Consider the following 14,375-nt stretch of genomic DNA (forward strand, 5'->3'; position numbering starts at 1 on the left):
AAAATCATTTGTTGCATGGAACTCTAGGATCTTTTTTTTAGCCATTATTGGAAAATGATTCTTTTTCTATTATAATATGGTAATATTCAGTTGCAATGTGAAACTTAAATCTAAAAGTTTCTTTTTGTTGTCTGTTAAGTCACATGCTTGTTGTTTCCCATCAATTGTAGGTTCTTTGCTTGGTTGCCATGGAGAAACCTGTTTCTCTTAGACTTAAGCACATCAGAGTTGAGAAAGTGAAGGTATTGATCATGATTGGTTTACAAGTTACATTTCCATTTCTTATCTTATCTATAAAATCCATATTTCCAATGGTTGTCCAAAAGTTTCCACCCTTTTCCCTGTCTTGGAGAAATATCTTGACCAGGAATAAAAGATTACAAGACCCATTCTACTTTTGGATTTGCTTTTTTCTTAAGTACTCAATTGAACACCTAAGCAAAAGCATAGGCGAAGTGTTTAATCCGTTGTAGATAATTAGACCAATTTGAGTTTGGTAAGATGTAACAAATTTTCTACTTTGGGAGAGAAAAACAAAAAATAAATTTAGTAGCATTATCTTAGAAAAAAAAACTGTGTGATCCACTTGGTTTCAGATTTTAATTGATCCTACTTCAAGTATAATAAACTCAATTTATTATACACTGTCATGTATATGAAACCATCAGACACCTTTACTCTATTTGTTAATAACAGTTTTCAATAGAAGCAACCTTTGTGCTTTGAGTCAAAGCCATTTTTTTTTACTTTAACCAAAAACAAGAAAATTGGATTATGTGCTTCAATAAAGTTGCTTTTTTATCATGGTTACCAAGTGTTCTTTTTTCTTTCAAATACAAAAAGTGTTGGACAGTTTAGCTTCAATCAGAATGGTGTACATTATGAGTTTATTGTAAATGAATAAAAGTACATATTTGATTCATGTTCCCTTGGTATGTTTCTGTGTAATACCCTTAAACTGGACACTTAATGAGACTTGTGTTAGTTTAGAATGTTCACAGCTAGTGGGTCGGTTTGGGGAGACCTATCCTGATAAGGCTGACACTGATGTGCCACCAAGTTGGTTGGGGTGGCCTGTCTCAGCCGCCAAGGTGAGACCTAAGGCACATACAGTGTAGGATCAATTGAATCTTTGAACCAGACCAGATTTCCAGTATTGCCCTGGAGCTTGAGATTAATGGGCAAAACTGGAAAGTTACACCCGACCCCTAGACTCGATTATGATACTGCACTAGGTGTCGGATTGGACTGTCTTTGATGTACCAATCAGTGAAATCCTTAGCGGGGGTCAAAACCTGGGTATGTTGGGACAGTCTGAGAATTCATCTGAGGGAGTGATCATAGTGACATGATCAGCTCCTTTGTCGGACAAAGGTAATGATTGGGGATGCACTCTCTCTGATGGAAACCAAGACTGCCGGCAGCCGATTTCAATCGTTGAGATTTGTTTTGCAAAATATATTTTATATGAGATATAAAAGTATATATATATTATGGTTTTCTAGAATGTTTGCAAAAAGGTTTTAATTCCCGGGATCCATATAAGCTGAGGGTGCAACACTGTTCCTTGCAGCCGAGGGAGAGGTCCTCTCTTGTCGGGCAGTGTTTGATCATTATGGGCTGAGAGGTTAAGTGTAAGACCATTAAGGATAATACCTGACGGGCTATCTTGCATCTGCCCACAGTCCCTAGGTGTTATAAGGTGGCTTGGCCCAGGGACCACTTAGGGTAAGTGTTGGGCCCATAGAGCCCATTTGATGGGTTTCAATGGGTGCACTATCCATAATAGTGTATTCGGCCAGGCCTTGTAACAGAGGCTGGGCTGAACCCATGTGGCTGATGTGTAGATCAATGCTTGGGTCCCACGCCATATAAGGAAGCCCAACTGGATAGCAGTTAGGAAGGCTAAGTGAGCACATAACTTTATTAGGCTTAAAGCCCATTTCGAACTGGGCTAATTTAAGTAGTTAAATATGGGGCAAATTCTGGGATGGATTAATAGATAGGATAAGATAGGGTCTTAACCCTATCCACTCAGAGAGTCCAGATCGGAATGTGATTTAGATTTGGAAACCTCCTAATGAGATTAGGAGAAGGTTGATCTAATCTGCAGATAAGATAAGAGTTTATCCTTATCACCTAAAGGGATGTCTGATCCAAATATGATTTGGATCAACAAGTCCTAATGGGATTAGGAGCTGATCTTTTAAGGTTACAAAAGAAGGAAGGGGCGGCAGCCTTTAGATTATCACAAGATCATCAGATCACTACAAGTCTTTAGAGCTGAAATCACAGAAGGGAGAATTCAGCATACCTACGAAATTACTCTCTTACCGCCTCCTTCCTGCCACTGCCTCACCTAACAGTTTGACCTCCTCTTCAGTGGGAGAAATCAAGATTCGATCTTGATATCAGTTCCTTGTGAATGGACTGATTGGAAGCTGTGCTCACGTACCATCCTGCTATTTCTTGCGAAGGGCTAGGTTCTTGGAGAAGAACATTGCTGATTCTGCTCCATCCTGCACTGCGCCATCTTCAGTGGGAACAGTCTTTGGATCCTTCATTGGGCGTGAACACTACCATTGGGAGATAATATTTCTCCGTATCAAGTATAATCCTCTCATACTGCTTTTGTTCAGATCTGGTTCAGTTTATGGTTCAAAATTGATCTTTGAAAATATAATTTTCTAAATAGGGAATGTGATTCCCAGTTAAAAGGGAGAGAATTTTTTTTTGAAATTTGCCCACCTTATTTTGCAAGATTTGGGCGTCCATACGATGGATCTCTCATCCCTTCAAAAAGTTGCTTTGTTTTGACAATTAAAAGACAACCTAATTATAGCTTTGATTGATAGGACTATTACTTATATAACCTGTACTCACAGAACACTTCACTTGAGAAGTTTTTATTGCTTCATTAACCAGGTGCTTCTTTGGTTTTCTACTTTCTTTTTCCTTATTGGATGTTTAATCTTTTTGATCAGGTTTTTAATGATGCAATAGAAGCTCTAAGGGTTTCATAAAAGAAGATGAATCCCTTCTATGTGCCTTTTGCTACTACGAATTCCATGCTTGCTGTGGATCTGGTAAGATATGAAGTTGATACTACAAAAATATTAAGGGGTTACTAAATTTTGAACCCGACCTTTTAACTGTTTCTTTAATTACATTACTGCAGGGATGGATGTGTCCAAATTATTCAATCTCAACTGCTTGTGCAACAAGCAACTTTTATATACTTAAACTGCAAACCATATTTTCAAAGGTGAACCTGTAAGTGGCCCATTTCATTTCACAGGCTTTATTCGTTGGAGGTCTTATGCTGGAAATGCCTCTTTATTTTCATTTTCTTGTGTTCATTTAAAGTAAATATGATAATAAAATTCTGATGGTTGTAGTTTAGGCAACTGATGTTAGGTATTGAGGGAATAATTAGAGATGAGAGGGGAAACATTGTTTTGAGATTTTCAGGACCATCGGGGTTAGAAGTTCTTTAAGAGAGAAATTTTAGCAGTTCTATAAGGGCTAAAATTTGACAATTATCTATACAGGAATACAAGTTGAGGGAGGCTGTTAAGTTGTCGTTAACTGGTTGAAAATGGCGATGATGTGCCATGGGCACTGCATTTTTCTGATTAGACATGCTATATCTTTGGGATCTAACCTGAATTGCTCATTCAATTGGTTTCCTAGATCAACATATAGTATGGATGACTCATTAACTAGGGCTGGTGTGTCTTGGAAATATTTTTGTTGGGTTGAGCTAGGAGTAGAGGGATCACTATAGAGAAATTAGTGTGAAAGGGAGAAAGAAGGTGACAAGCTTTATGTTGTATTTTTGCTCTGTATGACAACTTCTTGTAGAAATTGAGCATTGTTCTTATTATTAATAAAATTCTATTTTCTGTTGCATCTAAAAGGAGTTTACCTTATAAAACTTGAATAATTTTATTATTTTCTATGAGCTTACAGGACATGATGCTTTGTGGTGTTTCTGATGCAGCAGTCATACCTATAGGTATCTATTATTCTTTTCTCATTCTTGATGTGTATAAGGGTTAAGCTTTGTGAAGAATAGAATCATTCTTTTCTTTATGGTGGTTGTCATTTCAGGTTTGGGGGCTTTGTTGCATGTAGAACACTTTCACAGAGATATAGTGATCCAACTAAAGCTTTACGCCCATGGAACATTGTAATGTAGTTAAATTCCCTTATTCTTTTCATTTGAAGACCTCAGGAATTAATTTTGGATACTTTTGTTGAAGACATGAATAAGTCAACTTTGAAAGATAGAGCCTTTTTGATTGGTTGTATGTTGTAAGAAATCAAGTTTGATGTAAGAGGTTTAAGCGAAAACTTATTGTAAACTTTAAGTTATGTTTAAAACTCACGAAGGTGATATAACTGGGCCTATCCAAAAAGAAAATAAATAAAGAAATTTTTGGTACATAAAAAAATATTTTAAGAATAAATTAATATCCAAGAAGAATCTTATCTACTTCTGTGGCTTATGGATTCCATCAAATTTTGTCAACAGTTTGTGAATAATCAGTGTCATCAAGGTTGATATTCCCATAAGCCACAATCCACTTTCATCCATCCATCCGTCCATCTGTATTCCTTTGGTGAAGAAATCCAAAATGTACTTTTGGTATGCTTCCCAAAACAAATGTTCCCTTCCCACCCCTTGTTTAGCCGGAGTATCTGCAAAGGAATTTGCAGATCTCTTCACTCAATGAAAAAAATATACTTTTGGTATTTTTAATGTGAGGAATTATTTATGGACAGGATCGTGATGGATTTGTTATGGGAGAGGGAGTTGGTGTCCTGCTTTTAGAAGAACTAGAACATGCTAAGGTACATCTTACAAAGTGTTGTTTTTATGAATAATTTCATTAGACTAAGTTCCTTGGAGAAGTGTCCCTTTTGGTTATGAATATTTTCCATTTGAAAATCCTATTTCTCTATGTAGAAAAGAGGTGCAAATATCAATGCAGAATTTCTTGGTGGAAGCTTCACTTTTGATGCTTATCATATGCCTGATGGTATGTAATAAATCTTCTGTCAATAATTTTCCATGTTTGAAACATTTGATATGTTGAGAAGGGGTTGGGAAGATGCACTTCTTAAATGATGAATAAATGGGAGAGACAAGCATAGGTCCTCAAACTTCCTCTCTTGTTCTCTTGGCACTTCTTCCTCTTCACAATAAATCCATTCAGATAAGACATGTAAAGATGTCTCTTACCCTTCTCCATTGGAAAAACAGGGGCTGGCACTGTTCTTTTCATAGACAAAGCCTTAGCTCAGTTTAGGGTAGCTAGAGAAGATGTCAATTATGTAAATGCACATGATACATCAACACAGGTTGATGATCTCAAAGAGTACCAACCACTTATTTGTTGCTTTGGCCAGAATCCCGAGGTAATGTGAATGCATTTTAATATTTTAGTTATGTTTTCATTTCTTTCAATTATATAATGAATTTTCACAATCACCATTTGGCATGCTTGGTTATACCTTGATTATTGGAGCTAAGAGTGAACTCCACAAAATCAATGATTAGTCACCTACTAGGAGCTGCACGTGCTGTTAAAGCTGTTGCAACAGTACAAGTGAGCAGTTATATGGTTTTTGACATTTCGTTCTTAAAACTAAAGAAGGTGCCCATGTAGTTTACATCACACCAAATACTTTAATTTGTGCATTTAATTTATATGATGGGCTTAATGAATATTCGATCATGGATATATGAGTTAACCTCTATTTTTGTTAATTTGAAAATGTCCTTGTTTGCCACAAAGCATTATTTAAGATCTCTCTTTACTGAACGGTTGAACCTTGATTGCAATCTCCTTTTAATTTTTCATACTTTAATTATTATCATGATAACCTTCCAGGTAGGGCTGCAATTTGGGCCGGTTTGGCATTAGGTTGGGTCGGGTTGATGATCGGATTAGGGTTAGGGTTGACCCCTCGGGCAACCCAACTCCCTATAGTACTAGATTACTATATATATGCTGATTTGTTTAGATGCATGATAGTTGTATAACCCCCCCTACATACTATCATGCCTTTCTTTATTTAAGTTATTCACAGGTACTTGACTACTTGGCTTTTCCTTTTGTCTTGTAATTTTTATGTGTGACCTATCAAATAGATTCAAATTATTTGTTTGATCCTATGAATTGTTATTAGTGATTTTATTTCCATAATTTTATGTTTCATTATTGGTAATTTTTGACATTGGGTTAGGTCGGGTTGGGTTAGGGTTGAAGGAATTAGTTAGGGTTAGGGTTATGGTTGAGTAGGTCGGGTTGAAGGTTGGGTTGGGTTAGGGTTAGGGTTGGGGGTTTAGAACATAGGGTTGGGTTAGGGTTGGCCTCAACCCGACCTAACCCAGCCCGACTTGCAACCCTACTCCCAGGTAACGTACATGCACACTTACTATTAGATAAAGAAAGAGGGATTTGCTTTTCTAATGTCTATCCAAGTGGCACCACTATCCTCCACTTTCTCCTAAATTACCTCTAATTCATATTTATCTCTTAAATTATCTCTAATTTATTAGAGAGTTTCTCTCGTAAATTATCTCTAATTCATATTTATCCTCTCCCTCATTTTTTATCTATATCTATCTAAAGAAATTTTGAATTAAAATTTTTAAGAATTATTTAAATATTATAATAAAATTATATAATAACTTTAAAATATTATTAAAAACACAAAAAATAATTATAATAGATTTGATAATATTTATATTATTAATAATTTTATTTTTTTTTTACAAAAATCATTATGAAATTATGTACTAACAATATAATTTATAATTTTATGGATTATTCAATTTAAATGTTATTGAAATAATAAAATTTTAATATAAAAATATTATATATATATATATATATATATATATTTCAATAACTAAATATCTTAAATGAAAAACATTAAAATAGATAAATAATTATAGGGAAAATTCCCGATTAGTACCCTATACTTTGGGCCTAGTGCTACTTTGGTCCCCAAACTTTAAAATGCGACAATTCAATACCCAAACTTTCAAAACGTGACAATCCAGTACCTGCTATTAAGTAGTTGTTAACCCATCGCTAAGTGGCATTTGAAAAAGACACAAATGCCCTTCAACTGTTATTTAATTTTCTTTATCAACCATTTAAACGTTGACAAAAAATTAATAGTCCCAAATCCTTGTCTTTTCCATTCAAGAAAGTTGGAGTCACCTTTGAGTGGGCATTCTGGTGACTCCAACTTTCTTGAATAGAAGAGACAAGGACTGGGGGTTATTAATTTTTTGTCAATGTTTGGATGGTTGATAAAGAAAATTAGATGACACTCGAAGGGTACTTGTGTTTTTTTCAAATGCCATGTAATAGTTGATTAACAACTAGTTAACAGTAGGTACTAGATTGTCACGTTTTAAAAGTTTGGGTATTGAATTGTCGCATTTTAAAGTTTGGGGACCAAAGTGGCAGTAGGCCCAAAGTACAAGGTACTAATCGAGAGTTTTCCCATAATTATATAACTAAATATTTAATATTATGTAATAACTTTAAAATAAATAAAATTCAAATAATGAAAATTTTTAATATTTTACAATTATTTAAATATTTTAAACAATGAAATATTTAACATAACTAAATTTTAGGGATTTAGACAAAAAATTATTAAGGTTTTACTAATGACAAAATCAGTTACATTTCAAAACAAATTGTAAAAACAGTGGGTGGAACAAAAAGTTAATTTTGTTTTACCCAATTGCTCCCTTTTATTGTTTCTCAAATAACCCGCCTTTTTTGCCTCTTCCAGGCTCTGACATCATCCCATCCAAGTTTGAAAAGGCCAGCCATGGAAGAAGAAAATACAAAGGCTCAGTTTGGAAAACTCCTTCCAAACTCACCCAAAGGAAGGAGTCGAGGGACGACAAAGACCCCTGCCCCCAAATCCACGAGGAAAGAAAAAGCCACAGACGCAACCCGGCCACAAGAATTCCAATTGTAACTGCAATTGTTATTCTCAATCAATGAGGTGATAATTCGTTGTTCAACGGCCCATCTCTACGCTTAATGAGTTCCAATGGTTAGAAGATTCAGAACTCAAAAGCCACTCATATAGAGGAAGGAACGTTTAGCCTGATTTTCCCTCATCCTAGTGACGAAGTGGAACACATCGGTTTTAATGGCAAAACCCTTCGGTCTCTCGCACTGAGCTAGATATCTCTTTAACATTACCCGGAGGTCACTGTCTGAAAAATGTGCATGCAAACCTGTCCGGAGTGGCTCTCATCATAATTGACAGCAAGAAGTATTCTGTTGCTATAGAGTATGGACCCCAATCTAGAAATAGGCAAACAACAAGCGATCAGCATCAAAAACAGATTACTAACTAGGAAAGAATTGTGATTTCAAAAGCTACCGTTAAAAAGGGAAAATTTCCGATTAGTACCTGTTTTACTTTGGGCATGGTGCCATTTTGGTACCTGAATTTTAAAATACCACAGTTCAGTACTTCAACTTTCAAAACATGACAATCCATTACCTACTATTAATTAGTTGTTAATCAATCGTTAAATGGCATTTGAAAAAGACACAAATGCCCTTTAAGTGTTATCTAATTTTATTTATCAACCATCCAAACATTGTCAAAAAAATAACAGTTTCAAATCTTTGCCTCCTTTATTCAAGAAAGTTGGGGTCATCAGAATGCCCACTCAAACATGACCCCAACTTTCTTAAATGGAAAAGGCAAAGATTTGGGACAGTTAATTTTTTGTCAACGCTTAGATGGTTGATAAAGAAAATTAAATAACACTTGAAGGGCATTTGTGTCTTTTTCAAATTCCACTTAATGGTTGGTTACCAAAGTGGCACTAAGCCCAAGTACAGGGTACTAATCGAGAATTTTCCTAAAAAAACACATCAATGGAATTGACACCAAATTTAAGAGAAAAGAAAAAAATAAATAAAAAAAACATCAATGTCTTTCTATTTCATGTTGCAAAGAGAAGTAGAGAAGAAGGAGGTACAGAGAGTATTGGCCTCCTTTGGATTAATTATCAGGAGATGCACACGAGTTCAAATCAGCGCCCCACAATGTCCCACAGCACATCCCCGTCGTGTATTGAAAACATGTCCCGATGATATCATCATTTCTGGTATTATCATCGGGAGATGTTCCCAATACAAGGTGGGGATATGCTGTGGGACATTATGGGGGGCAATCTTGTGGGGGCTGATTTGATCTCGATGCACACACCAAACAAAAAATCGGAAATGGAAAACTTCTACAAAAGTGGAATGGGGGAGTCTGAGTTGTCCCTCCTCTTTGTTTCCTTCTTCGTCGCTGACCTTTTAGAATTTTGATGGCCAGACTCTTAAACCTAGAAAAGATGAAAAGACGAAAGCTATAATAAGGGGCAATTTAGTTAAACAAAAATAACTTTTTGTTGTCTTCACCATTTTTGCCATTTTTTTCAAAACATATATGATTTTGTAAATCAATGAAACTTTATAATTTTTTATAAAAAACCCTAAATTTTTAATAGTTAAAATAACTAAATTCTATAATAAATTCAAAACTTTTTAAAAGTAGAAAATTAATTAAAATATATTTCATAATATTTAAATTAATAATAATTTAATATTTTACAAAGTTGATAACAAAATTATGTAAGAATAGCATAAATTATAATTGTATGGATTATTAAATTCAATAAATAATTAATATTTTAAAATTTTAAATAATGATATTATCTAAATAACTAAATAATATTGTCAATAATTAATTTCACTTATATCAATTAATAATTCTAGAAAACGACTTTCAAAAAAGTTAATATTTATTAATAATATCTTTAAAATATTAATCTATATTTACTATACATTTATATATGCTAAAATTAATATTTATTGTATTTTCAGTAATTATTTATTATTTTTTGTGAGAAATGTATTTTCAATGATTATGTATAAATATATTTTTGTTTTGTTATTTGACAGAAATTTTCAATAATTATTGGAGATTAAACTACTATTATTTAACTTTTAAAATTTAATTTATTGTATTTTTGTTATAAATTTGTTTTTAGTAATTATGTATTCTTGTTATTATTTATTGATTAATATTTATTATAGATTAAACTATTATTTGAGAATACACTATTTATTGACCAATTTAATATATTTTCTGTATTTTCTGTATTTTCTGTATTTTGTAATTATTGTATTTTTATTATTTATTTATTGTACTTTCATTATAAATTTATTTCCATTAATTGTGTATTATTGCTATAAATTTTCAATAATTATTAGAGATTAAACTATTGTTATTTATTAGATATCAGACTATTAATTTAGCTGAAATTATGAGTGTTTATGAGTTGGTTCAGTTTGGTTGTAGGTTGTTTGGCTAACCAAGTCGATCTAGTCAGGTTGGGGAGTTGATCACCTAAAATCGACTAACCATTAGTGAAAACCGACCAACTTGGATTGTATTGGTTTGGTTCAATTTTCAGTTTAATTGGTTGGTTCAAAAGATTTAAACTAAAAATTTTAAATTTAAAAAAATTACAATGGTATTATTATTAGAAAAATAAATTTATGGTGTAAAATATTTTAGACTAAAAAATATGGGAATTTTCTAGAAAATTGACCAACTCAGGTTGAATTGGGTTGTGTTGGCCGGTTTCATTGGTTTGATGAACAATCCTAGCTGAAATTAATTATTGTTATTTTTTGTATTGTAAAAAATTATTAAAAGTAGTATATAAAATATAAATAATTATTAATTATTTAAAAAATTAAAATATAAAATAATTGTATACTTTTATATAATTCTATTATTTAGCTTTCATTTAACAAAACCTATACATCCGCTAGTAAAAATATAAAAATATATAATTTACATATGCACGATTAGTCACCTGATGCCTCAATTCAAGTGCAGCACACCCTAAGTTGAGGTTGATCCTGAATTTGTAGATCTAAGCGCAGCCCATATTTTAAAAATCCATGCCCAACCCGTGCCAAGGCTTGATTTTGTTCTTATACGACTGAGGAAGATGAGAGGATCAGCCAATTTGGAGTGTAAGTGGGGGATCAGCAGACGTGTCTGTTGAATTGATAAATTAACTTTTGGAGAAAAGCAAAAAAACTGATTGTTTGTTTATAATGATGGAAAAATCTGTTGTGTGGTTCATAGATGCAGAAAGACAGAGCAAGAGTAGATGTAGAGCTTTGTAATGGCGCTAGCTACCTAGCTGGTGGCAGGCAAAGGGAAGATGCAGCCATTGATCTGGTTTATCTGAATTCTGAACCAAGGATATAAGCTTTGAATCTCTGCCACCAACCTTTCCTTTGCTTTTCTCCTTTTCAATTGTTCCCACCTTTTCTTTCTCTTTCTCTGCACTAATTGTCCCTTTCATTGTCTCCACGAAAAGCTCCGAGGGTACAAACCATATGGCCATGTCCAAGCTATATTATTTATTTTTGGAGTCTCTAGATCTCTCTATGTACTCTGTTTGCAGTCAGTACCTCTAAGCTTGTTCCACCCGTGACACAAAACACCAAACCGTGAGCACTCAAATGACGCACACGTCAATTAGAGAGAGAGATTGTAAATGATTCATCATAAACAATTCAATGGAGACCATGCATGCCAATTGAGTGTTGGAAATTGATCCCTTCACGAGAATCATTTATGAAGAGAAAAGGAAAAGGAAGCCGACGTGTGGTGTGGTGGTAGCCATCTCTAAATCATACCAATTTAGCCAATCACATCAGTTTTTTTTTTTCATCGTAAGTAAAAAGTGTGATTCCTCACCCTGACCAACTTTAACCTCGTGGTTGGGACGGTGAAAGCTCTCTCTCTCACATGGCGCATTAAAGGTATTAGGGGTGGATTCCAGCCAGTCGAGTGGAATACTATAAGGCTCGAGCTCGGCTCGAGACTATTATATAAGGTTCAAGTTCGAGCTCGGTTCAATTCAGAACCTTAAGTTTGAATTCGGCTCGAGTTAAAAGTTTATAAGCTTGAACTTGGTTCAGCTCATTTTATATTTTATAAATATTTTATTATAAATATATTTAGAAAAAAAATATTTTATAAAAATAAAAATTATTTTATATTTAAAAAATAAAGAATTATAATATTTTTATTATATATATATATATATATTAAATATCATGAGCTCGCGAGTCTCACGAGCTGAACTCTATTAGGCTCGAGCTCAACTCATTTAATAATCAAGCCACTGAATTGGGCTCGAGCTCGAGCAGCTTGTAAAAAGCTCGGCTCATTGCCACCCCTATGAATGTCTATACCCCAACTCATGCCTACTAAGTACTAACTAAACCTCACAAACTCAAAGCCTGAGGTTGTGTTTGATACTTTTGACTTGTATGGTTTTAGGTTGGTAAATATCAAGGTTTTTAAAATCGGATTGAACAAGGAGTCATTTTGGGTCCTCTTGGGTCGAACAGTCTGATCATCCAGTTCGAACAGATGGCCTATTCTGACAAAAAGAAAATTAAAAAAAAACCCAAAAAACAGTCAAAAATCATTCCTGGGTTGAATGGTTCAACTGCCCAGGTCAACGGTTTATTGACCAAATCAGTAGTTTTTGGCTAAGCAGCGATTTTGGGGTAAAACAATATCGGTTAGGAGACTAGTTCCCACTTCCCAGTTTTTCTAGTCCGGTCCGGTTTTGAACACACTAGTCAATGTAAATTTTATGAGAATATAGTTTTTCTACCCCAAATGCTTTGAACATGGTTTTCAAAACCAGACCAGACCGGACGGTCGGACTGAAAAAATCGGGAACCAGTTAGGTGTCCAATTCTGTTTTCCCCAAAAACCGGATTTCCCTCCAAAACTGTTGATTTTGGTTAGCGAATCGTTGAACCGGATGGTTAACCGTTTGAACCATTTGAACAATTTTGATCGTTTTTTATTTTTTTTTGTCCGAATAGGTTGAGCGTTCGGTTCGAACAGTCAAACCATTCGACCCGATAACCAAATCCTTGACCGGTTCGATCATCGGGTCGGTTTTAAAAATCATGGTTTTGAATTATCGATATAACATGGGATATACCATTGTTACTTCTTCCCGAAATGTTCTACTATAAATGCTAATACCTAATTCAATACCTATATTTTTTAGTGGAAATGGTTATTTTATATGATATGACAAGACAATTTTTCAAAAATTTTTATTGATCAAAATATTACAAATAGAAGTGACAATGATAAAAAATCTCTAATTCTCATGTCGCCTGCTTACAAGGACTTCCACCCACTTCTGTTCAAGCCCACATAAAACTAAATTACAACAAAGTGTCACGAGATCATAAACATTTTCATAAATCAATTTTTTAAGCACGAGCAGGAGGGCGTCCATCATTTCTTTAGATCTCTCTTTTCTTATCTTTTCTTATTATTATGATGAGAACACCAAATAGCTTAGACGTACTGGACATTACGAGGTTTCGGTGGTGATCCCAGATTCGAGGGATTTTCACATCCAGAAAAGCTACAACTTAATATGCTTTGTAATGGTTCTCTTTTGTTTTTGTTTTCAACTTTTCATATTAATTATATATCGAATTGTTTTTTTTTTTTTTTTTCATTCCCTTTGAACCTTTGATTGTTCGCTACTCAAGGTATTGATTATTGGTTTCTATTTTTCTCGGTTAAAAGATTCCATTTTCTTGGTGGTAATTCATGGGTACTGCATTAATAAACCTTTCTTTCGTGGGTCGGTCACCCAGTTGTTTGAAATTTTGATTTTTGACCATGTGATCCCTTTTTCAGCCTCACCCGGAGGCATACTGTGGCAAATTAATATTTGGATCATTTGCACTCAATAGGGGACCTTCACCAGATTCACCACATAGGTCAGAGAAACATTTAATTAATTCCTTTTCTGAAATCAGCAATAAATGTTACCATACTATATATCATGTGGAGTTTAGACTCCGTTTGGCATGGGTACAAATATAAAAATATATATAAAATACAAGGTTTTGCACTCTATACATTTGTATTCGTTCTAATACAAATATATAGAGTATGGCAAAACCTTTTATTTTACACGTATTTGTACTGCATATATTTATATTTATACTTTTTATAAACTGAGCCTTAAGAGTTTCTTGAAGACTTTACTTGAACATGTTTGTTAAGTGACGGGATCTGCTCCTCACGAATGAGGGAACATTTCTCGTGAATAATTACTAATAAGTATGGGAGATATTCCCAATACATGATAAGATGTGCGTGTGAAACGTCAGGTGTGAGGAGCAGATCCAGTCTCGTTTGTTAAAGGCATCACCAACAAGTTCAGCCATTTCAACCATCGA

General features: G+C 34.0%; 1 long non-coding RNA gene across 1 annotated transcript; it reads left to right on the forward strand.

Annotated features, from left to right (window-relative positions):
• The first annotated feature begins 2,982 nt into the window (after positions 1 to 2,982).
• On the forward strand, positions 2,983 to 5,199 carry LOC148800721 (uncharacterized). Its single transcript, XR_016085139.1, has 6 exons — positions 2,983 to 3,086; positions 3,179 to 3,273; positions 3,973 to 4,018; positions 4,114 to 4,192; positions 4,789 to 4,857; positions 4,973 to 5,199. It is a non-coding gene; the product is annotated as an uncharacterized LOC148800721 (long non-coding RNA).
• Positions 5,200 to 14,375: the final 9,176 nt, after the last annotated feature.

Source organism: Nelumbo nucifera, chromosome 4 (assembly GCF_055504915.1).
Source record: "Nelumbo nucifera cultivar China Antique chromosome 4, China Antique-T2T, whole genome shotgun sequence".
Taxonomy (NCBI): Eukaryota; Viridiplantae; Streptophyta; class Magnoliopsida; order Proteales; family Nelumbonaceae; genus Nelumbo; species Nelumbo nucifera.